The sequence below is a fragment of the Panthera onca genome, chromosome D4 (assembly GCF_046562875.1).
Source record: "Panthera onca isolate mPanOnc1 chromosome D4, mPanOnc1 haplotype 2, whole genome shotgun sequence".
NCBI lineage: Eukaryota > Metazoa > Chordata > Mammalia > Carnivora > Felidae > Panthera > Panthera onca.
In genome coordinates this window covers 31,656,013-31,682,048 of record NC_138351.1, presented here as the reverse complement: position 1 = coordinate 31,682,048, position 26,036 = coordinate 31,656,013, and the positions used below count along the sequence as shown (strand labels likewise).

Here is a 26,036-nt window from a genome sequence, read left to right as displayed (position 1 = left end):
CTTCACTTTTTTTTATGATTACATTTTCATGATTTATTTATTTTATAATTAGAAATTTGTACCTTTTAATTCCCATCACTTATTTCAAGCCCCTTTACCCCCTGCCTGTGACAACCACCAACCTATTCTCTGTATCTGTGCACTTGATTTTTGTTTTTAGATTCCACATATGAGATCATATCCTGTTCATCTTTCTCTGTCTGAATTATTGTACTTAGCATAATGCTGTCAAGATCCATTAATGTTGTCACAGATAGCAAGATTTCATTCTTTTTTAGGGCTGAATAAAATTCCATCTAAATAAATAAGTACAAATATATATAAATACATTTTCTTATCCATTTGCTTATCAGTGGACACTTGGGTTATTTCCATTTTCTTGGCTATCATAAATAATGCCAAGTGAACATGGGGGTTAATATGTCTCTTCTAGTTAGTGTTTTCATTTTCTTCAGATACTCAGAAGTGGAATTGCTGAATCATATGGTAGCTCTACTTTTAATTTTTGAGGAAACTCCATATTGTTTTCCATTGTGATTGTACCAATTTACATTCCCATCAATAGTGCACGAGGATTTCCTTTTCTCCCCATACTCGCCAACACTTGTTATTTCCTATCCTTTTGATAATAGCCATTCTAACAAGTGTGAGGTGATAACTCATTTCGTTTTGATTTTCATTTCCCTGATTACTGATCATGTTGACCACATTTTCATGTATTTGTTGGCCATCTATGTGTCCTCTTTGGAAAAATCCATTCAGTTGCTCTGCCCATATTTTATTTTATTTTGTTTTTATTTTTTTAATATTTATTCATTTTTGAGAAAGAGACAGAGCGTGAGCAGGGTAGGGACAGAGAGAGAAGGAGACACAGCAGGCTCCTGGCTCTGAGCTGTCCGCACAGAGCCCAATGCAGGGCTTGAACTCACAAACCATGAGATCATGATCTGAGCTGAAGTCAGACACTTAACTGCCTGAGCCACCCAGGCACCTCTGCCCATATTTTAAATAAATTGTTTGGTTTTTGCTGTTAAGTTGTAGGAGTTCTTTATATATTTTGGATATTAATCCCTTATCAGATATATGGTTTTCATGTATTTTCTCCCATTCAAATAGGTTGCTTTTTTCATTTTGTTGATGGTACCTTTATTGTGCAGAAGCTTTTGTTTTATGTAGTCCCATTTGATTTTTTGCTTTTTTGCTTATGCTTTTGATGTTGAATCCAAAAAAGTCCTCACCGAGACCAGTGTCAAGGACCAAGCCTTTGTTTCCTTCTAGGAGTTCTATGGCTTTAGGTCTTAAATTCAAGTTTTTAATCCATTATGAGTTAATTTTTGTATATGGTTTAAGATAATGGTCCAGTTTCATAGTTTTACATGTGGCTGTCCAGTTTTTCCAACACCTATTTAAGAGACTGCCCTTTCCCTATTGTATATTTCTTGGCTCTTTTGTAGTGAGTTGATAGGCTATATATGCATAGGTTTATTTCTGGGCTATTTCATTGCTCTGTGTGTCTGTTTTTGTGCCAATACCATACCATTTTGATTACTACAGCTTTGTAATACAGTTTTAAATCAGGGAGTGTGATGCCCCTAGCATCTTTCTCAAGATTGCTTTGACTCTTTGGGGTCTTTTGTGATTATATACAAATTTTAGAATTGTTTCTTCCAGTTCAGTGAAAAATGCCATTGGAATTTTGATAGGGATTACATTGAATTTGCAGATTGCTTTGGGTAGTATGGACTTTTTAACAGTATTAATTATTCCACTCCATAAGCACAGAATATCTTTCCATTTATTTCTCTTCTTTAATTTTTTTCATCAATGCCTTATAGTTGTCACTGTATAGGTTTTTCACCTCTTTGATTAAATATATTCCTAGGTATTTTATTTTTTTTATTATAACTGGGATTGTTTTTGTTTTTTTCTTCTGATAGCTTGTGTATAGAAACACACCAGTTTTCTGTATCTTGATTTTTATATCCCACAACTTTACTGAATTCATGTATTCAAAGAGTTTTTTGGTAGAGTCTTTAGGGTTTTCTATGTATAATGTGTCATTTGCAAATAGTGACAGTTTTACTTCCTTACTGATTTGGATGCCTTTTATTTCTTTTCCTTGCCTAATTGCTGTGGCTAGGACTTCCAATAGGATGTTAAATAAATTAGTGAGAGTGGGCGTCTTTTTTCCTGATCTTAGAGGAAAAACTCTCAGCTTTTCACCATTCAGTATGATATTAGCTCTGGGCTTGTTATATATGGCTTTCACTATGTTGAGATACATTCCCTCTGTACTCATTTTGTTGAGAATTTTTTTATCATAAATGGACATTGAATTTTATCAGATACTTTTTCTGCATATTGATATGACCACATGATTTTTATTCTTCATTTTGTTAATATGGTATATCTCATTGATTGATTTCCAAATATTGAACCATCCTTGCATCTTTGGAATAAATTTTACCTGATCATGCTATATGATCCTTTTAGTGTGTTGTTGAATTCAGTTTGCTAATATTTTGTTGAGGACTATGTATGTTCATCTAGAATATGGGCCTGTAATTCTCTTTCTTGTGGTGTTCTTGTCTGGTTTTGGTATCAGAGTAATGCTGGCCTCATAAAATGAATTTGGAAGTGTTCCCTCCTCTTACTTCACATTGTTGTTGTTGCTTTACCATTGAATTTTGTGAGTTCATATAGTCTAGATATAAGTTTTTTGTCAAATGTATAATTTGTACATGTTTATACTAGTCTGTGCCTTGTCTTCTCATCCTCTTCATAAAGTCTTTAGCAGAGTGTAAATTTTTAATTTCGATGAAGTCCTATTTATCAGAGTGTTTTGTTGTTGTGTCTAAGAATGCTTCACCAAGTTTTTGGTCCAAAGGTTTTCTCCACATTTTAAAAAATTAGGTCATTTTACATTTACATTTACATTAATGGTGCATTTTGAGTTAATTCCTGTATAGTGAAGTTTATGCTGAGATCATTTTGTTGCCTGTGGATATCTACTTGTTCTGTACCATTACCTTTCTTCCATTGAATTTTTTCCTTTGTCAAAAATCAGTTGGCTGTATTTTCATTGGTTAGTTTCTGGGTTTTCTAAATCAGGTAAAGTGATGCTTCCCAAATCATACTTCTTCAACATTGTTTTATCTCTTCTGATTACTTCAGCTTTACATATAAATTTAGAATAATGTTGTGTTTTTTAAAATCTTACTTGCTCTGGCAATTACATTTAATGTATCAGTTTCCAATTCTTATAAGAGTTAATATCTGTACTGTGTTACAATCCGTAAACAAATGATATATACTTATTTAGATCTTTGATTTCTGTTATCAGGGTTTTATAGTTTTCAGTATAAAAGTCCTGTACATGTTTTATTCAATGTATACCTCAATCAGTAATCAATTTTTGATTATTTTGAGGGATTGTAAACGGCATTGTATTTTACTTTGTTTTCTTATCAGTTGTTAGTTTATAGAATATTTTTATATGTCCTTTTATGCTGACAGCTTGCTGAACTTTCTTAGGAGTGGTAAGAGCAGTGGTAATTTGCCTTGTTTCCAGTCTTAGAGGGAAAGCATCAGTCTTTCACCAGGTTATATTATTTGGCAGGAGGTCTTTTACATTCTTCATCAACTTGAGGAAGCTCTCTTATTTCTCCTATTTCCAGTTTTCAGAGAGTATTTCTTATGAATGGATTTTGAATTTTGTCAAAAAACATTTTTGTCTCTACTTGCTATAATTTTATGGTTTTTCTTATTTATCTCATTAATGTGGTAGACTACATTGAATGATTTTTAAATACTGAATCAGCCTTGCATACTTGGAATAAACCTTACTTGGTCATGTCATATAATTCTTTTTTTGTTGCTAAATTCTGTTTGCTAATATTTCTTTTAAATTTTTTTTTTTTCAACCTTTTTTATTTATTTTTGGGACAGAGAGAGACAGAGCATGAACGGGGGAGGGGCAGAGAGAGAGGGAGACACAGAATCGGAAACAGGCTCCGAGCCATCAGCCCAGAGCCTGACGCGGGGCTCGAACTCACGGACCGCGAGATCGTGACCTGGCTGAAGTCGGACGCTTAACCGACGGCGCCACCCAGGCGCCCCGCTAATATTTCTTTTAATGTTTATTTATTTTGAGAGACAGAGAGAGCGAGCGCAACCGGGGGAGGGGCAGAGAGAGAGAATCCTAAGCAGGCTTTGCACTGGCGGCACAGATCCCAACCAGGGACTCAAACTCAAAAACCATGAGATCATGACCTGAGTCCAGATCAAGAGTTGGATGCCTAACCGACTGAGCCACTCAGGTGCCCCATGTTTGCTAATATGTTTAAAGTAGTTTTGCATCTCTATCCATGAGATAAATTGGTCTATGGTTTTATACTGTCTTTGTCTTAGTATTCACATCAGGATAATGTTGACCTCATAAAACTGGTTTGAAATTGTTCTCTCTATTATCTGGAAGAGATTGTGTGAAAATTATGTTTATTTTTCTTTAAATGTTTGGTAGAATTCTTTTTTTTTTATAGTAAAAAGCTTTAATTTAATAGACTGAATGTGTTTTTATAGGCAACCAATTAGCAGATTAATGAGCCATTTAACTTTCTTTACTTAAAACCAATAGTCAAGAAAGATGAACCCAAAATGCATCCTCTTATACTGACCAACATAACTAAGTACAAATGAAGTCAGTGGCATACCCCCACTAGCATGCTGCGCTGTATGTCAATAAAACAAGCCCTCCCCCGCCCCGAGCCCTGGCCCCCCCTGGCAAACATGGATAAATGATTGTGCACTGCACAATGATACCATTAGGTGAGAACTTTGGTTCGTATAGCTGGGTGCCACAGAGGTTGCACTGAAAACCTGCAGCCCGGGCACCCAAAGTCAGTCAGCCATGGTAAGCTCGTGGCATCAGCCGTGCTCCTTCCACAACACCAGGTGAATACTGTGGTCAGGCATGCTGTTGGCAAAGACCAAGCCCATGTCATTGTGCCCATCTAGTCCATTGAGCCAGGATGCTTCGCCCGCCAGGAAGCTTGAGCCTCTCTTTGATTTCCTATACTCTGGCAGAAGCCAGCGGCTAATCAGGCTCTCTGTCCTCAAGTCCATGATATACAGGTAGCGGTTGTCAAACAGCAGGGCAAAGGTATCTCCAAAGCCAAGCAAGGCCAAGTTTGCTATCTCAGGAGTCTTGATGACCCTGAGAATATCATAACTGGCAAAGTCCCACTGGTAGAGACCCAGCGCGGAACTACAGACAATGTATTTGCCATCAAAATGAAGTCTTGGCTGCAGGCAGATACTCCTTTCCTCAGAGACAGACAATGTCTTCAAGCATTTGCAGTTAATTTCTCTCCCAATCGGCCAAATCTTGATCTCATATTTGTCCACACTTAAGAGTATGTAGTCTCCAGGGCTGTGCAAAAGAGACTTGACTTTGCACTTCTGCAAAACCACCTGTACAGAGAAGTCCATCTTTGTAGTAAGTGCATACACCCTGGCACTGTGTCCAATTAATGATGAGGTCTCAAAGGTTTCATGGTCCTCCAGTTGCTTCATTCTCAAAATAGCCTTCAAATAAACCTTCTTCCAGTGCAAAGCGTCCTGAGCAGAATCATCTATCTGCCAGCCCAAATTTTTACATGCAGTCTGCCACACCTCTGTACAGGCACTTATCACCTTATTCCACTGTTCAGAGACAAGGCAGCATGTGAGTAAAGTCTGGGGATCGAGCCATTTTAACAAAAACTGAGCTCCAGGTGAAGGAGTTTGAGCAAGTCCCGCTTGAGGAGAGAGGCTCCAGGTTATTGCAGAGATGCCTGAGCTGGACTGCCCCACTCAGACTAATCAGGTGATCCAGAGTTCCATTTTTTTTCTGCAAGTCCGTCAGAGAAAGAAATGTAACAAATGTTATCAAGCCATGTCTCAAAGTCCTTTCTCTCCATAAGGTTATGGAAAAATTTACCTGAGCCAGCGTCTCGGGGCCCGGGACCTCACGCTGGGCTCACACCGACTAGGCACGCTCCAGCCACCAGAGCCTCGTAGCGGCCAGGTCCGCTCCGCGGCCATGGTGCTTGGACCAGCGGCCGCCTCTCGGGGTCTGCAACCTGTTTGGTAGAATTCTTTAGCAAAAGTATCTGGTCCTGGAGATTTTTTTGTGTGTTTAAATTACAAATTCAGTTTCTTTAATAGTTATTGGACAATTTAATTATCACTTTTAGGTTAATTATATTATTTTTGCTTTCCTAGCTATTAGTCCATTTTATGTGTCAGATTTATGTGCATAGAGTTCACGATATTATTCTTTTGTTATAATTTTGGTGTCAGTGGGTTCTGTTTTTTTATACCCTTGTTTTATATGTCATATTGATCATTTGTCTTATTTTTTCTTGTTCATTGTTTCTAGAAGTTTGTCAGTTTTATTCTTTTCATGCAGCTTTCTCTTACTGGATTTTTTAAAAATTGTTTTCTGTTTCCAATTTCATTGATTTCTGCTCTTGAGTTTTCCTTCTGCTGAAGTTGGGTTTATTGTGCTCTCATACTTTTTTTTAATGTTTATTTTTGAGAGAGAAAGACAGAGCGCGAGCAGGGGAGGGGCAGAGAGGGAGATGCAGAAACCGAAGCAGACTCCAGGCACTGAGCTGTCAGTACAGACCCCAATGCAGAGCTCAAACCCATGAACCATGAGATCATGACCTGAGCCAAAGTCAGATGTTTAACCAACTGAGCCACCCAGACGTCCCTATTGATTTGAGACATTTTTTTTCTTTTCTAAAGTAAACATTTAGTGCTATAAATTTCTCAGCACTCCTTTAGCTGTATTATACAAATTGTGTATCAAGTCACTAAAACAAATTCTTCATTTATATTTCCTAATGTATCTCCTCCATGATAGATTACAGTATGTGATCTTGAAGAAATGTATTTAAAACATAACTATTTACTTAATACTCACTAGTTGGTAGATACCTGTGCAATTCTCAAGCTGTTTAATAGCACAGCCTTTAATTTTCCTAGAGTGGTTTGAACACTTAGCCAAGCATTCAACTAAGTACTAGAAAAGTAATTATGAACAAAATATAGAATGTCTGCTTTCAGGAAGTTCAGCATTCTAGGGGGAAATTAAAATTAAATTTTATAAGCAAATATAGCGCTGCAAAATGATAAGCACCAGGAAGCAAAATTATACAATGCAGTTTTTCTAATTGCAGTACTTGACTTCAGGGAGCTTAATGAAACCTTTCCATTTAAAAAAAAAAAAAAATGGTGCTATTTGTTGAGGCTGGGTCGGGAGGGGTTCACTAGACTACTTTTTTTTTTTTAATTTTTTTAAATATTTATTTATTTTGTTTGTTTTGTTTTTAACTTTATTTATTTTTTAAAATTTATATCCAAATTAATATATAGTGAAGCAATGATTTTTTTTTCAATATATGAAATTTATTGTCAAATTGGTTTCCATACAACATCCAGTGCTCATCCCAAAAGGTGCCCTCTTCAATACCCATCACCCACCCTCCCCTCCCTCCCACCCCCCATCAACCCTCAGTTTGTTCTCAGTTTTTAAGAGTCTCTTATGCTTTGGCTTTCTCCCACTCTAACCTCTTTTTTTTTTTTTTTTCCTACCCCTCCCCCATGGGTTTCTGTTAAGTTTCTCAGGATCCACATAAGAGTGAAAACATATGGTATCTGTCTTTCTCTGTATGGCTTATTTCACTTAGCATCACACTCTCCAGTTCCATCCATGTTGCTACAAAGGGCCATATTTCATTCATTCTCATTGCCACGTAGTACTCCATTGTGTATATAAACCACCATTTCTTTATCCATTCATCAGTTGATGGACATTTAGGCTCTTTCCATAATTTGGCTATTGTGGAGAGTGCTGCTATAAACATTGGGGTACAAGTGTCCCTATGCATCAGTACTCCTGTATCCCTTGGGTAAATTCCTAGCAGTGCTGTTGCTGGGTCATAGGGTAGGTCTATTTTTAATTTTTTGAGGAACCTCCACACTGTTTTCCAGAGTGGCTGCACCAATTTGCATTCCCACCAACAGTGCAAGAGAGCTGTTTCTCCACATCCTCTCCAGCATCTATAGTCTCCTGATTTGTTCATTTTGGCCACTCTGACTGGTGTGAGGTGATATCTGGGTGTGGTTTTGATTTGTATTTCCCTTATGAGGAGTGACGTTGAGCATCTTTTTTCATGTGCCTGTTGGCCATCCGGATGTCTTCTTTAGAGAAGTGTCTATTCATGTTTTCTGCCCATTTCTTCACTGGGTTATTTGTTTTTCAGGTGTGGAGTTTGGTGAGCTCTTTATAGATTTTGGATACTAGCCCTTTGTCCGATATGTCAGTTGCAAATATCTTTTCCCATTCTGTTGGTTGCCTTTTAGTTTTGTTGGTTGTTTCCTTTGCTGTGCAGAAGCTTTTTATCTTCATAAGGTCCCAGTAATTCATTTTTGCTTTTAATTCCCTTGCCTTTGGGGATGTGTCAAGTAAGAGATTGCTATGGCTGAGGTCAGAGAGGTCTTTTCCTGCTTTCTCCTCTAGGGTTTTGATGGTTTCCTGTCTCACATTCAGGTCCTTTATCCATTTTGAGTTTATTTTTGTGAATGGTGTGAGAAAGTGGTCTAGTTTCAACCTTCTGCATGTTGCTGTCCAGTTCTCCCAGCACCATTTGTTAAAGAGACTGTCTTTTTTCCATTGGATGTTCTTTCCTGCTTTGTCAAAGATGAGTTGGCCATACGTTTGTGGGTCTATTTCTGGGGTTTCTATTCTATTCCATTGGTCTATGTGTCTGTTTTTGTGCCAATACCATGCTGTCTTGATGATGACAGCTTTGTAGTAGAGGCTAAAGTCTGGGATTGTGATGCCTCCTGCTTTGGTCTTCTTCTTCAAAATTACTTTGGCTATTCGGGGCCTTTTGTGGTTCCATATGAATTTTAGGATTGCTTGTTCTACCTTCGAGAAGAATGCTGGTGCAATTTTGATTGGGATTGCATTGAATGTATAGATAGCTTTTGGTAGTATTGACATTTTGACAATATTTATTCTTCCAACCCATGAGCAGGGAATGTCTTTCCATTTCTTTATATCTTCTTCAATTACCTTCATAAGCTTTCTATAGTTTTCAGCATACAGATCTTTTACATCTTTGGTTAGATTTTTTCCTAGGTATTTTATGCTTCTTGGTGCAATTGTGAATGGGATCAGTTTCTTTATTTGTCTTCCTGTTGCTTCATTGTTATTGTATAAGAATGCAACTGCTTTCTGTACATTGATTTTGTATCCTGCGACTTTGCTGAATTCATGTATCAGTTCTAGCAGACTTTTGGTGGAGTCTATCGGATTTTCCATGTATAATATCATGTCATCTGCAAAAAGTGAAAGCTTAACTTCATCTTTGCCAATTTTGATGCCTTTGATTTCCTTTTGTTGTCTGATGGCTGATGCTAGAACTTCCAACACTATGTTAAACAACAGCGGTGAGAGTGGGCATCCCTGTCGTGTTCCTGATCTCAGGGAAAAAGTTCTCAGTTTTTCCCCATTGAGGATGATGTTAGCTGTGGGCTTTACATAAATGGCTTTTATGATGTTTAAGTATGTTCCTTCTATCCCGACTTTCTCAAGGGTTTTTATTAAGAAAGGGTGCTGAATTTTGTCAAAGGCCTTTTCTGCATCGATTGACAGGATCATATGGTTCTTATCTTTTCTTTTATTAATGTGATGTATCACGTTGATTGATTTGCAAATGTTGAACCAGCCCTGCATCCCAGGAATGAATCCCACTTGATCATGGTGAATAATTCTTTTTATATGCTGTTGAATTCGATGTGCTAGTATCTTATTGAGAATTTTTGCATCCATATTCATCAGGGATATTGGCCTGTAGTTCTGTTTTTTTACTGGGTCTCTGTCTGGTTAGGAATCAAAGTAATACTGGCTTCATAGAATGAGTCTGGAAGTTTTCCTTCCCTTTCTATTTCTTGGAATAGCTTGAGAAGGATAGGTATTATCTCTGCTTTAACCTTTTATTTATTTTTGAGACAGAGAGAGACAGAGCATGAACGGGGGAGGGGCAGAGAGAGAGGGAGACACAGAATCAGAAGCAGGCACCAGGCTCTGAGCCATCGGCCCAGAGCCCGACGCGGGGCTCGAACTCACGGACCGTGAGATCATGACCTGAGCCGAAGTCGGATGTTTAACCGACTGAGCCACCCAGGTGCCCCTATCTCTGCTTTAAACGTCTGGTAGAATTCCCCTGGGAAGCCATGTGGTCCTGGACTCTTATTTGTTGGGAGATTTTTGATAACTGATTCAATTTCTTTGCTGGTTATGGGTCTGTTCAAGCTTTCTATTTCCTCCTGATTGAGTTTTGGAAGAGTGTGGGTGTTTAGGAATTTGTCCATTTCTTCCAGGTTGTCCAATTTGTTGGCCTATAATTTTTCATAGTATTCCCTGATAATTGTTTGTATCTCTGAGGGATTGGTTGTAATAATTCCATTTTCATTCATGATTTTATCTATTGGGGTCATCTCCCTTTTCTTTTTGAGAAGCTTGGCTAGAGGTTTATCAATTTTGTTTATTTTTTCAAAAAACCAACTCTTGGTTTCGTTGATCTGCTCTACAGTTTTTTTAGATTGTATATTGTTTATTTCTGCTCTGATCTTTACTATTTCTCTTCTTCTGCTGGGTTTGGGGTGTCTTTGCTGCTCTGCTTCTATTTCCTTTAGGTGTGCTGTTAGATTTTGTATTTGGGATTTTTCTTGTTTCTTGAGATAGGCGTGGATTGCAATGTATTTTCCTCTCAGGACTGCCTTCGCTGCATCCCAAAGCGTTTGGATTGTTGTATTTTCATTTTCGTTCATTTCCATATATTTTTAAATTTCTTCTCTAATTGCCTGGTTGACCCATTCATTGTTTAGTAGGGTGTTCTTTAACCTGCATGCTTTTGGAGGTTTTCCAGACTTTTTCCTGTGGTTGATTTCAAGCTTCATAGCATTGTGGTCTGAAAGTATGCATGGTATAATTTCAATTCTTGTATACTTATGAAGGGCTGTTTTGTGACCCAGTATGTGATCTGTGTTGGAGAATGTTCCATGTGCACTCGAGAATAAAGTATATTCTGTTGCTTTGGGATGCAGAGTTCTAAATATATCTGTCAAGTCCATCTGATCCAGTGTATCATTCAGGGCTCTTGTTTCTTTATTGACTGTGTGTCTAGATGATCTATCCATTTCTGTAAGTGGAGTGTTAAAGTCCCCTGCAATTACCACATTCTTGTCAAAGGTTGCTTATGTTTGTGAGTAATTGTTTTATATATTTGGGGGCTCCCGTATTCGGCAATAGACATTTATAATTGTTAGCTCTTCCTGATAGATAGACCCTTAATTATTATATGATGACCTTCTTCATCTCTTGTTACAGTCTTTAATTTAAAGTTTAGTTTGTCTTATATAAGTATGGCTACTCCAGCTTTCTTTTGGCTTCCAGTAGCATGATTAATAGTTCTCCATCCCCTCACTCTCAATCTGAAGGTGTCCTCAGGTCTAAAATGAGTCTCTTGTAGTCCGCAAATAGATGGGTCTTGTTTTTTTATCATTCTGATACCCTATGTCTTTTGGTTGAAGCATTTAGTCCATTTACATTCAGTGTTATTATAGAAAGATATGGGTTTAGAGTCATTGTGATGTCCGTAGGTTTCATGCTTGTAGCGATGTCTCTGGTACTTTGTCTCACAGGATCCCCCTTAGGATCTCTTGTAGGGTGGTTTGGTGGTGACAAATTCCTTCAGTTTTTGTTTGGGAAGACCTTTATCTCTCCTTCTATTCTAAATGACAGACTTGCTGGATAGAGGATTCTCGGCTGCATATTTTTTTCTGTTCATCACATTGAAGATCTCCTGCCAATCCTTTCTGGCCTGCCAAGTTTCAGAAGAGAGATCAGTCACGAGTCTTATAGGTCTCCCTTTATATGTTAAAGCACGTTTGTCCCTTGCTGCTTTCACAATTTTCTCTTTATCGTATATTGCCAGTTTCACTATGATATGTCGTGCAGAAGATCGATTCAAGTTACGTCTGAAGGGAGTTCTCTGTGCCTCTTGGATTTCAATGCCTTTTTCCTTCCCCAGATCAGGGAAGTTCTCAGCTATTATTTCTCAGCTCAGCTACACCTTCAGCACCTTTCCCTCTCTCTTCCTCCTCTGAATACCAATAATGGGTATATTATTTCTTTTTAGTGCATCACTTAGTTCTCTAATTTTCCCCTCATACTCCTGGATATTTTTATCTCTCTTTTTCTCAGCTTCCTCTTTTTCCATAATATTATGTTCTAGTTCACCTATTCTCTCCTCCGCCTCTTCAATCCAAGCTGTGGTCGTTTCCATTTTATTGCATCTCGTTTATAGCGTTTTTCAACTCCTCCTGACTATTCCTTAGTCCCTTGATCTCTGTAGCAATAGATTCTCTGCTGTCCTCTATACTGTTTTCAAGCCCAGTGATTAATTTTAAGACTATTATTCGAAATTCACTTTCTGTTATATTATTTAAATCCTTTTTGATCAGTTCATTAGCTGTTGTTATTTCCTGGAGATTCTTTTGAGGGGAATTCTTCCGTTTGGTCATTTTTGATGGTCCCTGGAGTGGTGCGGACCTGCAGGGCACTTCCCCTGTGCTGTGGTGTATAACTGGAGTTGGTAGGCAGGGCCGAGTCAGACCTGACGTCTGCCCCCAGCCCGCCGCTGCGGCCACAGTCAGACTGGTGTGTGCCTTCTCTTCCCCTCTCCTAGGGGCGGGATTCACTGTGGGGTGGCGTGGCCCATCTGGGGTACTTGCACACTGCCAGGCTGTGGTGCTGGGGATCTGGCGTATTAGCTGGGGTGGGTAGGCAGGGTGCACGGGGGCAGGAGGGGCAGGCTTAGCTCGCTTCTCCTTTGGTGATCCACTTCAGGAGGGGCCCTGTGGCAGCGGGAGGGAGTCAGTCCCGCTGCCGGAGGGGTGGCTCCGCAGAAGCACAGCCGTGGGTGTTTGCACGGTGCAAGCAAGTTCCCTGACAGGAACTGGTTCCCTTTGGGATTTTGGCTGGGGATGGGCGAGGGAGATGGCGCTGGCGAGCTCCTTTGTTCCCCGCCAAACTGAGCTCTGTCCTCCTGGGGCTCAGCAACTCTCCCTCCCGTTGTCCTCCAGCCTTCCCGCTCTCTGAGCAGAGCTGTTAACTTATGACCTCCCAGATGCTAAGTCCCGCTTGCTGTCGGAACACACTCTCTCTGGCCCCTCCACTTTTGCAAGCCAGACTCGGGGGCTCTGCTTGGCCGGCGGGCTGCCCCTCTGCCCCAGCTCCCTCCCTCCAGTCCGTGTAGCGCGCACCGCCTCTCCACCCTTCCTACCCTCTTCCATGGGCCTCTCATCTGCTCTTGGCTCCAGAGACTCCGTCCTGCTAGTCTTCTGGCGGTTTTCTGGGTTATTTAGGCAGGTGTAGGTGGAATCTAAGTGATCAGCAGGACGCGCGGTGAGCCCAGCGTCCTCCTACGCCGCCATCTTCCCTAGAAAGCAAAATTTTAGTAGATTCCTTAATGCCCTTACCCTTTTAGACCATCCCTCCTCCCACAGCCCCTCCAGCAACCCTCAGTTTGTTCTCCATATTTATGAGTCTCTTTTGTTTTGTCCCCCTCCCTGTTTTTATATTATTTTTGTTTCCCTTCCCTTATGTTCATCTGTTTTGTCTCTTAAAGTCCTCATATGAGTGAAGTCATATGATTTTGGTCTTTCTCTGACTAATTTCTCTTAGCATAATACCCTCTAGTTCCATCCACATAGTTGCCAATGGCAAGATTTTATTCTTTTTGACTGCCGAGTAATACTCCATTGTATACCACATTTTCTTTATCCATTCATCCACCGATGGGCATTTGGGCTCTTTCTATACTTTGGCTACTGTTGATAGTGCTGCTATAAACATCGGGGTGCATGTGTCCCTTCAAAACAGCACACCTGTATCCCTTGGATAAATGCCTAGTAGTGCAATTGCTGGGTTGCTGGGTTGTAAAACTATTTTTAGTTTTTTGAGAAACCTGCATACTGTTTTCCAGAGTGGCTGCACCAGCTTGCATTGCTACCAACAATGCAAAAGAGATCCTCTTTCTCCACATCCTCACCAACATCTGTTGTTCCCTGAGTTGTTAATGTTAGCCATTCTGACAGGTGTGAAGTGGTATCTCATTGTGGTTTTGATTTCTATTTCACTAATGATGAGTGATGTTGAGCATTTTTTCATGTGTCAGTTGGCCATCTGGATGTCTTCTTTGGAGAAGTGTCTATTCATGTCTTTCTGCCATTTCTTCACAGGATTATTTGATTTTTGGGTGTTTAGTTTGCTAAGTTCTTTGTAGATTTTGGATACTAACCCTTTATCTGATATGTCATTTGCAAATACCTTCTCCCATTCTGTCGGTTGCCTCTTAGTTTTGCTGATTGTTTCCTTTGCTGTGCAGAAGCTTTTTATTTTGATGAGGTCCCAGTAGTTCATTTTTGCTTTTGTTTCCCTTGCCTCCGGAGATGTGTTGAGTAAGAAATTGCTGCAGGCAAGATCAGAGAGATTTTTGCCTGCTAGCTCCTCAAGGATTTTGATGGCTTCCTGTCTTACATTGAGGTCTTTCATCCACTTTGAGTTTATTTTTATGTATGGTGTAAGAAAGTGGTCCAGGTTCACTCTTCTGCATGTCACTGTCCAGTTTTCCCAGCACCACTTGCTGAAGAGACTGTCCTTATTCCATTGGATATTCTTTCCTGCTTTGTCAAAGATTAGTTGCCCATACGTTTGTGGTTCCATTTCTGGATTCTCTACTCTATTCCATTGATCTGAGTGTCTGTTCTTCTGCCAGTACCATGCTGTCTTGTTGATTACAGCTTTGTAGTATAGCTTGAAGTCTGGGATTGTGATGCCTCCTGCTTTGGTTTTCTTTTTCAAGATTGCTTTGGCTATTCAGGGTCTTTTCTGGTTCCATACAAATTTTAGGATTATTTGTTCTAGCTCTGTAAAGAATGCTGGTGTTACTTTCATAGGGATCGCGTTGAATATATAGATTGCTTTGGGTAGCATCGACATTTTCACAATATTTGTTCTTCCTCTCCAGGAGCATGAAATCTTTTTCCATTTCTTTGTGTCTTCCTAAATTTCTTTCATCAGCTTTCTGTAGTTTTCAGCATACAGATTTTTCACCTGTTTGGTTAGATTTATTCCTAGGTATTTTATGGTTTTTGGTACAACTGTAAATGTGATCGATTCCTTGACTTCTCTTTCTGTCGCTTCATTGTTGGTGTATAGGAATGCAACCGATTCCTGTGAATTGATTTTATATCCTGCAACTTTGCTGAATTCATGAATCAGTTCTAGCAGTTTTTTGGTGGAAGCTTTTGGGTTTTCCTTATACAGTATCATGTCACCTGTGAAGAAGGGAAGTTTGACCTCCTCCTAGCCAATTTGGATGCCTTTTATTTCTTTGTGTTGTCTGATTGCAGAGGCTAAGACTTCCAATACTGTGTTGAATAACAGTGGCGAGAGTGGACATCCCTGTCTTATTCCTGTCCTTAGGGGGAAAACTCTCAGTTTTTCCCCATTGAGGATGATATTAGCGTTGGGTTGCTCGTATATGGCTTTTATGATCTCGAGGTATGATCCTTCTATCCCTACTCTCTTGAGGGTTTTTATCAAGAAAGGATGCTGTATTTTGTCAAATGCTTTCTCATCATCTATTGAGAGGATCATATGGTTCTTGTCCTTTCTTGTATTGATGTGCTGAATCACGTTAATTGTTTTGTGAATATTGAACCAGCCCTGCATCCCAGGTATAAATCCCACTTGGTCGTGGTGAATAATTTTTTTAATGTATTGTTGGATCCGGTTGGCTAATATCTTGTTGAGGATTTTTGCATCCATGTTTATCAGGGAAATTGGTCTATAGTTCTCCTTTTTAGTGGGGTCTCTGTCTGGTTTTGGAATCAGGGTAATGCTGGCTTCAGAGAAGGAGTTTCGAAGTTTTCCTTACATTTCTATTTTTTGGAACAGTTTCAAGAGAATAGGTGTTAACTCTTCTTAAATGTTTGGTAGAATTCCCCTGGAAAGCCATCTGGCCCTGGACTCTTGTTTTTTGGCAGACTTTTGATTACTAATTCAATTTCCTTACTGGTTATGGGTCTGTTCAAATTTTCTGTTTCTTCCTGTTTCAGTTTTGGTAGTGCATATGTTTCTAGGAATTTGTCCATTTCTTCCACATTGCCCATTTTGTTGGCATATAATTGCTCATAATATTCTCGTATTATTGTTTTTATTTCTGTTGTGTTGGTTGTGATTTCTCCTCTTTCATTCTTGATTTTACTTACTTGGGTCCTTTCCTTTTTCTTCTTGATCAAACTGGCTAGTGGTTTATCAGTTTTGTTAATTCTTTCAAAGAACCAGCTTCTGGTTTCATTGATCTAGTGGGGTTTTTTTGTTTGTTTTTTTGTTGGGGTTTTTTTTTTTTTTTCTTTTCTTTTCTTTTTTTTTTTTGGTTTCAATAACATTGATTTCTGCTCTAATCTTTATTATTTCCTGTCTTCTGCTGGTTTGGGGTTTTATTTGCTGTTCTTTTTCCAGCTCCTTAAGGCATAAGGTTAGGTTGTGTATATGAGATCTTTCTTCCTTTTTTAGGAAGGCCTGGATTGCTGGACACTTTTCCTCTTATGGCCGCCTTTGCTGTGTCCAAGAGGTTTTGGGTTGTGGTGTTATCATTTTCATTGACTTCCATATACTTTTTAATTTCTCCTTTAACTGCTTGGTTAGCCCATTCATTCTTTAGTAGGATGTTCTTCAGTCTCCAAGTGTTTGTTACCTTTCCAAATTTTTTCTTGTGGTTGATTTCGAGTTTCATAGCATTGTGGTCTGAAAATATGCACGGTATGATCTTGACCTTTTTGTACTTACTTAGGGCTGATTTGTGCCCCAGTATATGGTCTATTCTGGAAAACGTTCCATGTGCACTGGAGAAGAATGTATATTCTGCTGCTTTAGGATGAAATGTTCTGAATATATCCATTAAGTCCATCTGGTCCATTGTGTCATTCAAAGCCATTGTTTCCTTGTTGATTTTTTGATTAAATGATCTGTCCATTGCTGAGTGGGGTGTTGAAGTCTCCTACTATTATGGTATTACTATTGATGAATTTCTTGATGTTTGTGATTAATTGATTTATATATTTGGGTGCTGCCACATTTGGCGCATAAATGTTTACAATTCTTAGGTATTCTTGGTCTATAGACCCCTTGATTATGATATAATGCCCTTCTGCATCTCTTAATACAGTCTTTATTTTAAAGATTAGATTGTCTGATATAAGTATGGCTGCTCCAGCTTTCTTTTGTTGACCATTAGCGTGATAGATGATTTTCCATCCCCTTATTTTCAATCTGTAGGTGTCTTTAGGTCTAAAATGAGTCTCTTGTAAACAGCATATAGATGGATCTTGTTTTCTTATCCATTCTGTTACCCTATGTCTTTTGATTGTAGCATTGAGTCCATTCACGTTTAGAGTGAGTACTGAAAGATGTGAATTTATTGTCATTATGATGCTTATGGAGTTGGAGTTTTTGGTGGTGTTCTCTGTTCCTTTCTAATCTTTTGTTACTTTTGGTATTTATTTATTTATTTATTTATTTATTTATTTTTTCATCTTTTGTCTCCTCAGAGAGTCCCCCGTAATATTTCTTGCAGGGCCGGTTTAGTGATCACAAACTTCTTTAATTTTTGTTTGTCTGGGAAACTTTTTATCTCTCCTTCTATTTTGAATGACAGCCTTGCTGGATAAAGAATTCTTGGCTGCATATTTTTCTGATTCAGCACACTGAATATATCCCGCCACTCCTTTCTGGCCTGCCAGGTTTCTGTGGATAGGTCTGCTGCAAACCTGATCTGTCTTCCCTTGTAGGTTAGGGACTTTTTTTCCCCTTGCTGCTTTCATGATTCTCTCCTTGCCTGAGTATTTTGTGAATTGGACTATGATATGCCTTGTTGATGGTAGGTTTTTTTCTGCTTCATTATTCTCTATAAGTTTGTCCTCTATATCACTGATTCTCTGTTCTCTCTCGTCTATCCTTGCTGCCACTGCATCCATCCGTGATTACAGCTCAGTTATAGCATTTTTAATTTCATTCTGGCTATTTTTTACTTCTTTTATCTCTGCAGAAAGGGATTCTAATCTATTTTTGACTCCAGCTAGTATTCTTATCGTGATTCTAAATTCTGGTTCAGACATCTTGCTGATGTCAGTTAAATCCCTGGCTGTCCTTTCTTTGTGCTCTTTTGTGGTGAATTCCTTCGTTTTGTCATTTTGAAGGGAGAAAAGGAATTAATGAGGTAGAAAAATTGAAATTTAAAAAATTAAAACTAAAAAAATATTAAAATTAAAAACACACACACAGAAAAATCAAATAGATGATGCTAGATCCTAGTTGTGTTTTGGCCTGGGTGTAGAAATTGATTTGACAGATTAGGGAAACAAAAAAGGGGGGGGTGGAGAGAAATGAAAAAAAGAAAATCGTTTGATAATTTGAAAAAATGAATACACTAAAGTAGACTAAAATACACAAAAGTGGAAAAAAATTATAGAAAATTATTTTTAATAAAAATTAAAAAGAAATATGAACTTTTTTGTTTTCTGTATTTGAGAAAAAAGAAAAGAAATGAAAAAGAAAAAAGATTAAAAAAAGAAAAAAGAAAAAATTGTGTGAAAATTTGAAAAAGTGAATACATTGTAGCAGACTGAAATAAAATGATGGGAGTAAGATAGAATTTGAAAAAAATTACACAAAAGCAAAAAATATAGTAATAAAAATTAAATAAAAATATTTTTAAAAGAAATTGAAAGTAAAAATGAAGTGTTTCCCTTTCTGCATTCAAGAAAAAGAAAAGAAATGAAAAAGAGAAAAAAAAAAGAAAAAAAGAAATTGTTTGAAAATTTGAAAAGGTGAGTACTGAAGTAGACTAAAATAAAATGATGGAAGTAAAGTAGAATTTGAAAAAATTTACACAAAAGTAAAAAATATAGTGATAAAAATTAAAGAGATGTTTTTAATAAAAATTGAAAATAAAAATGAGTTTTTTCTCTTTCTGTATTCAAGAAAAAGAAAAGAATTGTAAAAGAGAAAAAAGAAAGGAAAAAAAAATTGAATAGATGAACCTAACAGATTAAAGTAGGACTGAAATTGCTTCATTTTCCCCTAGAGGTCAGTCCATGTAGCTCTTTATAGCCCATAAATTAAGCTGGCAGTGAGGTTTGTGTTTTTGAACAGCGAAGTTGGCCCAGTTGGGCAGGGTTCAGTGTAACAGCTCCGCTCTCCCCTAGATGGCGCTGCTAGCCTACTGGGGTGGATTGTTGCGGTGCTTGTTGGTGCGCATGCGCAGGAGCGGTGAAAAATGGCGCCACCCAGCCACCCAGTCTGTTCTCCCAGATCAGCACACTGGTCCCTTCCTCTTCAGCTCTTGTCCACTCCCCGCTTTTCCACTCTCCGTGACCAGGCCCCAGGCAGTACCTCTCTCCCAAGTTTTGTCTCAGATGCGGCTGTTTTCCCCGGCCTCTTACTTTGAAGGACTGTGGCTTTGACTCTCTCCGCCTCTCTGCCGGAGGGTCTCACCAAGCAATGGCTGAGTGAGCAATAGCCGAATGTCGGCTGCACCCAGAAATGTCCGCTGGACCCTGCTGTTGCCGGTGCCCTGAGACTGTGGCCAGGTGCCAGCTGGCCCCCAAAAAATCGTGAGACAGTGTAGCCTCAAGGTTTCAGGGACCATGGAAAATTGCAACACACATCTGGCACCAGGCTTCACCCTCAACAACCTTGCTCCAGCACCAGCGAATGTGGCTGCTTTCCAGGGTCTGCTGGGACCAGGTGGCTTCAACAGTCTCTACCAAATGTTCTTCCAGCAGTGGAACCGCTTTTCCCTGTGTGGCCCAAGAACCACCTGGACCCCACTCTGTTCCTGGCGATTCACCTTTCCCACCAGAGCACCGCCAGGTATCGAGATGCGGAGTTGGTCGCCAGGTATCGAGCCTTTGTGCTCCCCTTGTTTACAGTCTTAATGGAATTTAAACCCTCTCCTTTCTCCCTTTTTAGTTTAGTTCCTGCGGCTGTTTCCAATTTTCCACTTTCTCTCCAGCTGCTTTTGGGGAGGGATGCTTTTCCCACATGCTCCCCCCCTCCCCAGTCTCCATCCTCTCTGCCCGCAAAAGGGGTTCCCTACCTTTTGAGGCTTCTTGCTCCCCAAGTTCAGCTCTTCATGTCATGTACCTGCTGAAATCTGTGGTTCAGGTTGTGCAGATTGTCGTGTTAATCTTCCAAGCGGTTTTCTAGGTGCATAGGATGGTTTAGTGTTGGTCTGGCTGTATTTCTTGGAGGTGAGACACACAAAAAGCTTCCATGCTGTTCCTCCATCTTGCTAATGTTTATTTATTTTTAAGAGAGAGAGAGAGACAGAGCTCCAGAGGCAGAGGGGCAGAGAGAAAAGGAGACACAGATCAAAGCAGACTCCAGGTTCTGAGCTGTCAGCACAGATCCCAACGCGGGGCTCAAACTCATGAACCGTAAGATCATGACCCGAGCTAAAGTCAGACGTTTAACCAACTGAGCCACCCAGGTGCCCCGCTACTTACTATTTTTATGGACATTTTCAAACTCAAAGAAAAAGGAAGGTTGAGATAAAATGATACTTGAGCAAATCTTTAAGGAAAGTATAGGAATAACTAAAATAAGGAAATATGAACATTCCAAACAGATAAGAACAAGTACCAAGCTCCTTGTCAGAAAAGAAGACAGTGAGCACAGGGTCCTAAAAACAGATTAACAAGACTGGAATAAAGAAAGCAAGAGGTCATATGGCACAAGATGTGAAAGAGAAGATAATATATTTTCTTGAATCCATATTTGGAAGTTTTTAAGCGATCAGTAGCCAGTGAATGTTTAAGTAAGATAGTAATATTGCTACAACTATCTTTAAGATATACAAATCAGATGCATTAACTTTTATCAACATTTCAGCTCTAGGAATTTATCTTAAAGCTATGCCTGCATAGGTATAAAAGTAATATGTATAAAGTAAAAGTAATATGTATAAAGTAATAGGTTATTCATTACAGCATTGCTGGTAATAACAGTAAAATATAAACAACCCAAGTGTTCATCATTGACTAGTTAATAAACTTGGGTTGTGTCTACCCACAAGTGAAGATTATGCATTCATAATATGAACAAGAGTTTACACATAGGTAAGGAGGAATATTCCCATATAAAATCAAAAAGCATGAAGCAGAGTAGTGGGTATAAAAAGCTCTCTTTTGAGTAAGAAAGAAAGAGACAGGGATTATGTAATTGCTTATATTTGCAAAAACGAAGCACTGGAAGAAAAATCAGAAAGTAATAAAAGTAGGACAGGAGGGGAATGAATGGAGGAGACAAGAATGGAAATGAGACTTGGAATATACCTTTTAATAGTTTATTTTACATATTTTAAAACTACACTAAATTTAAAAGCAATTCTTAAGTGTGAAAATTTCAGAGACCGATGGTTCCAAATAAGATTAATTAGATATACTTCACTCTGTCCCACACTTTAAGTCCATCTAAAACCCTAAACACTAATTATAAAGCAAACTTAGGAAGACTTTGGACAGTGGAATGAACAAAGGAAAGAGATTTGCTAGTGATCTCAGAATCCAAGAAAGAACACCTAATTTCTTCTTTTTTATTTTTGCCTAACACATCTAAATTCACTACTGGATAAAACCAACAACTCAGACAACCTGATCTGTGCAAGCCAATGTGCATAGACAAAAAAAAATTCCCAGTAAAGACTGCTTTCTCTAGACAAGTAAAAGGAAAGATGGCTTAGAAAGAAAATTTTAGATAATTGCTTTACTTCAGCTGTACACCATGGGGAAAAGTTATGTGCCTCTATCAGTAAAGACTGACTTCTACCACTATTCTGCAGTAACAAAGTACCCCTCCAACTTTCCAGGGGGATGATGTCAGAGGAGGACAAGTAGAGAGCCAGGACTTTCACCACTTGTCAGTGGGTCAGCAAACACTGGCCTACCTCGTGTCAACAGAGGCTAAGTGGAGAACCTGGACTCCAAACCTCTAGCAGTAAGAAACAGTATCCCTCTCTCTCCAGGTGCCACGCTGTTAGAGGAAATATACTAAAACTAAAGGTGAAAAAGATCCAGAATCTTATAATGCCTAGAATTCCAGAATACATTTAAAATAATAATAATAGTAATAATAATAAAAACACTCTGTGAGGTGATTATAGTATTTGAATAAGTTAATGACAACATTAGTATAAGGGATGGCAAGGGCCGTAGGAATACTCTGTTGTAAATTGCCTGCACTATATGTGAAGTGGTATGGTTATGGTGTTGTTTTAAGATAGACAAAGATTACTTAAAAAGGTGTCATATAAATAGTAGGAAATCGCTAAAAAGATTTTAAAACAAGTATAAATGATATACCAAGAGAAGGAATAAAATGGATTCATACAAAATGTTCCTTGAAAGAAAAGGCAAAAAAAAACCAAAAACAAAACAAAACAAAAAAAAACCCCACAAGGAATTGGTGGGGAAATATCAAAGAATAAACACAATGAATAGAAAAGTTACAAAAATTTAATCCAACTGTATCAGTAAGTCACCACAAATATGAATGGTCTAAAGACATCAAGTAAAAGGGATTGTGAGATAGGATTAAAAAAAAAAAAGGTAAGAGGGAACTCTATGCTGACTATAAGAAATATACTTTAAATACAAAGATCAGAAAGGTTAAAAGCTAAGACATATAGAAAAATATACCATGCTAACACCAATCAAAAGTAAATTAAACTACATAACTTCAGAGAAAGTATACTTCAAAACATGGAAGATTTCCAAACATTACCAGTACATTACACACTGATATAAGCAATCTACTCTCTAAGAAGACATAATAGTTCTAAATATTCATGCACCTAGAAACAGAGCTTCAAAGTATATGAGGTAAAAAACTGATAAAACCTAAAAGAGAAATAGACAAACTTGCTCTTTGTCTCTATTCCATTAGTATTGATAGATCAGGAAGGCAGATAATTGCTAAAGATGTAGATGGCCTGAACATCACTAGCAACCAACTTGAATCTATTGACATATATGAAGGCTATCCAACAACAGAAGAGTACACATTCTCCTGAAGTGAACATGAAGCATTCACCAAAATAGAGCACATTTTAGGCCAAAAAACATATTTTAATGAATTTAAATGTGTAGAAATTGAAAAATATATTCTCACGTTCTATCAGAAGTAGATAAGAAATCAAGTACAGAAAGATAACTGGAGTATTCATAAATATTTAGAAATTAACCAACACACTTCTAAATAATGCATCAGTCAAATAAGTCATGAGAAATTCTGAAAATATTTTTAAGTGAAAATAAATTTGTGTGATGCAATTAAGCAGTACTCAGAGAATACTTTATACCATTAAGTGCACAGAATAGAAAAGAAGAAAGGTCTAAAATCGGTAAATTGAGTTTCCACCTTAGGATACTAGAGAAAAGAAGCAAATGTAAGCAGGAAAAGGAAATTGTGAAAATTGGAGCACACTTTCCAATTGCACCAAAAACCATAAAATACCTAGGAATAAATCTAACCAAAGAGGTGAAAAATCTATACACTGAAAACTATAGAAAGCTTATGAAAGAAATTGAAGAAGACAGAAATGGAAAAAGATTCCATGCTCCTGGATAGGAAGAACAAATATTGTCAACATGTCAATACTACTCAAAGCAATCTACATATTCAATGCAGTCCCTATCAAAATAACATCAGCATTCTTCACAGAGCTAGAACAAACAATCCTACAATTTGTATGGAACCAGCAAAGACCCCGAATAGCCAAAACAATCTTGAAAAAGAAAACCAAAGCAGGAGGCATCACAATCTTGGACTTCAAGCTGTATTACAAAGCTGTAATCATCAAGACAGTATGATACTGGCACAAGAACAGACACTCAGGTCAATGGAACAGAATAGAGAACAGAAATTGACCCATAAACATATGGCCAACTAATCTTTGACAATGCAGGAAAGAATATCCAATGGAATAAAGACAGTCTCTTCAGCTAGTAGTGCCGGGAAAACTGGAGAGTGACATGCAGAAAAGTAAACCTGGACCACTTTCTCACATCATACACAAAAATAAACTCGAAATGGATGAAAGACCTAAATGTGACAGGAAACCATTAAAATCCTCGAGGAGAAAGCAGGCAAAAACCTCTTTTACCTTGGCCGCAGCAACTTCTTCTCCAGAGGCAAGGGAAACAAAAGCAAAAGTGAACTATTGGGACCTCATCAAAATAAAAAGCTTCTGCACAGTGAAGGAAACAATCAGCAAAACTAAAAGGCAACTGAAGGAATGGGAGAAGATATTTGCAAATGGCTATCAGACAAAGGGTTAGTATCCAAAATCTATAAAGAACTTAGCAAACTCAACACCCAAAAAACAAATAATCCAGTGAAGAAATGGGGGAAAGACATGAATAGACACTTCTCCAAAGAAGACATCCAGATGGCCAATTGACACATGAAAAAATGCTCAACATCACTCATCATCAGGGAAATACAAATCAAAACCACAATGAGATACCACCTCACACATGTCAGAATGGCTCACATTAACAACTCAGGCAACAACAGATATTGGCGAGGATGTGGAGAAAGAGAATCTCTTTTGCACTGCTGGTGGGAATGCAAACTGGTGCAGCCACCCTGGGAAACAGTATGGAGGTTCCTCAAAAAATTAAAAATAGAACTACCCTGTGACCCAGCAATTGCACTTCTAGGTATTTATCCACGGGATACAGGGATGCTGTTTCGAAGGGACACATGCACCCCCATGTTTATAGCAGCACTATCAACAGCCAAAGTATGGAAAGAGCCCAAATGTCCATCAATGGATGAATGGATAAAGAAGAGGTGGTATATATATACAATGGAGTATTACTCGGCAGTCAAAATGAAATCTTGCCATTTGCAATTACGTCGATGGAACTGGAGGATATTATGCTAAGTGAAATTAGAGAAAGACAAATATCATAGGATTTCACTCATATGAGGACTTTAAGACACAGAACAGATGAACACAAGGGCAGGGAAGAAAAAATAATATGAAAACAGGGAGGGGGACAGAACATAAGAGACACTTAAATATGGAGAACAAACAGAGGGTTATTGGAGGGGTTGTGGGAGGGGGATGGGCTAAATGAATAAGGGGCATTAAGGAATCTACTCGTGAAATCATTGTTGCACTATATGCTAACTAATTTGGATGTAAATTAAAAAAAGAAAAGAAAAAGGAAAAAAATTAGAGCACAAATTAATAAAATTGAAAATAGGAAAATGATAGATAAAAATTATCAAAACAAGACAAATTCTTCAAGATGTTTAAGAAATTGATTAACCTCTACCCAGGCTAACAAAGAAGAAAGAGGAAAAACACAAGTTAACAATATCAAATATGAAAGAAGGGTCATGACTACCAATTGTACAGATGCTAAAAGTATAAGGGAATACTATGAACAGCTATAGGCCCATATATTTGATTACTTGGATGAAATAGACCAATTCCTTGATACACAAACTTCCAAATGTACTCGGGAAATCTCTTAACTTGAGTAGTCCTATATCTATACAAGAAATTTGATTTAGATTTTAAAACCTTTTAGAAAAGAAACACCAGACACAAGTGATTTCACCAGTGAATTCTACCAAACTTTTAAGCAATAATACCAATTCTACACAAACTTGCAGTAAAGTAAAAAGGAGGGGAACAATCCCTACCATTTTGAGTCAGTATTACTCTAATATTCAGTAAGAAAACTACAGACTAAGATTTTTCATGAACATAAATTTAAAAATCTTTTATAAATGTTAGGAAACTAAATCCAGCAATATGTAAAAGGGTAACATA

The 26,036-nt window shown here is 38.2% G+C and overlaps 1 protein-coding gene and 1 pseudogene across 1 annotated transcript in view; one reads left to right on the top strand and one right to left on the bottom strand.

Annotated features, from left to right (window-relative positions):
- Window positions 1–26,036, top strand: part of LOC132663508 (uncharacterized) — a 75,720-nt gene that overhangs the window by 18,931 nt on the left and 30,753 nt on the right. The gene's annotated exons all lie outside the window — the stretch shown is intronic.
- LOC132674512 (F-box/WD repeat-containing protein 2 pseudogene) lies at window positions 4,908–5,995 on the bottom strand (annotated as a pseudogene).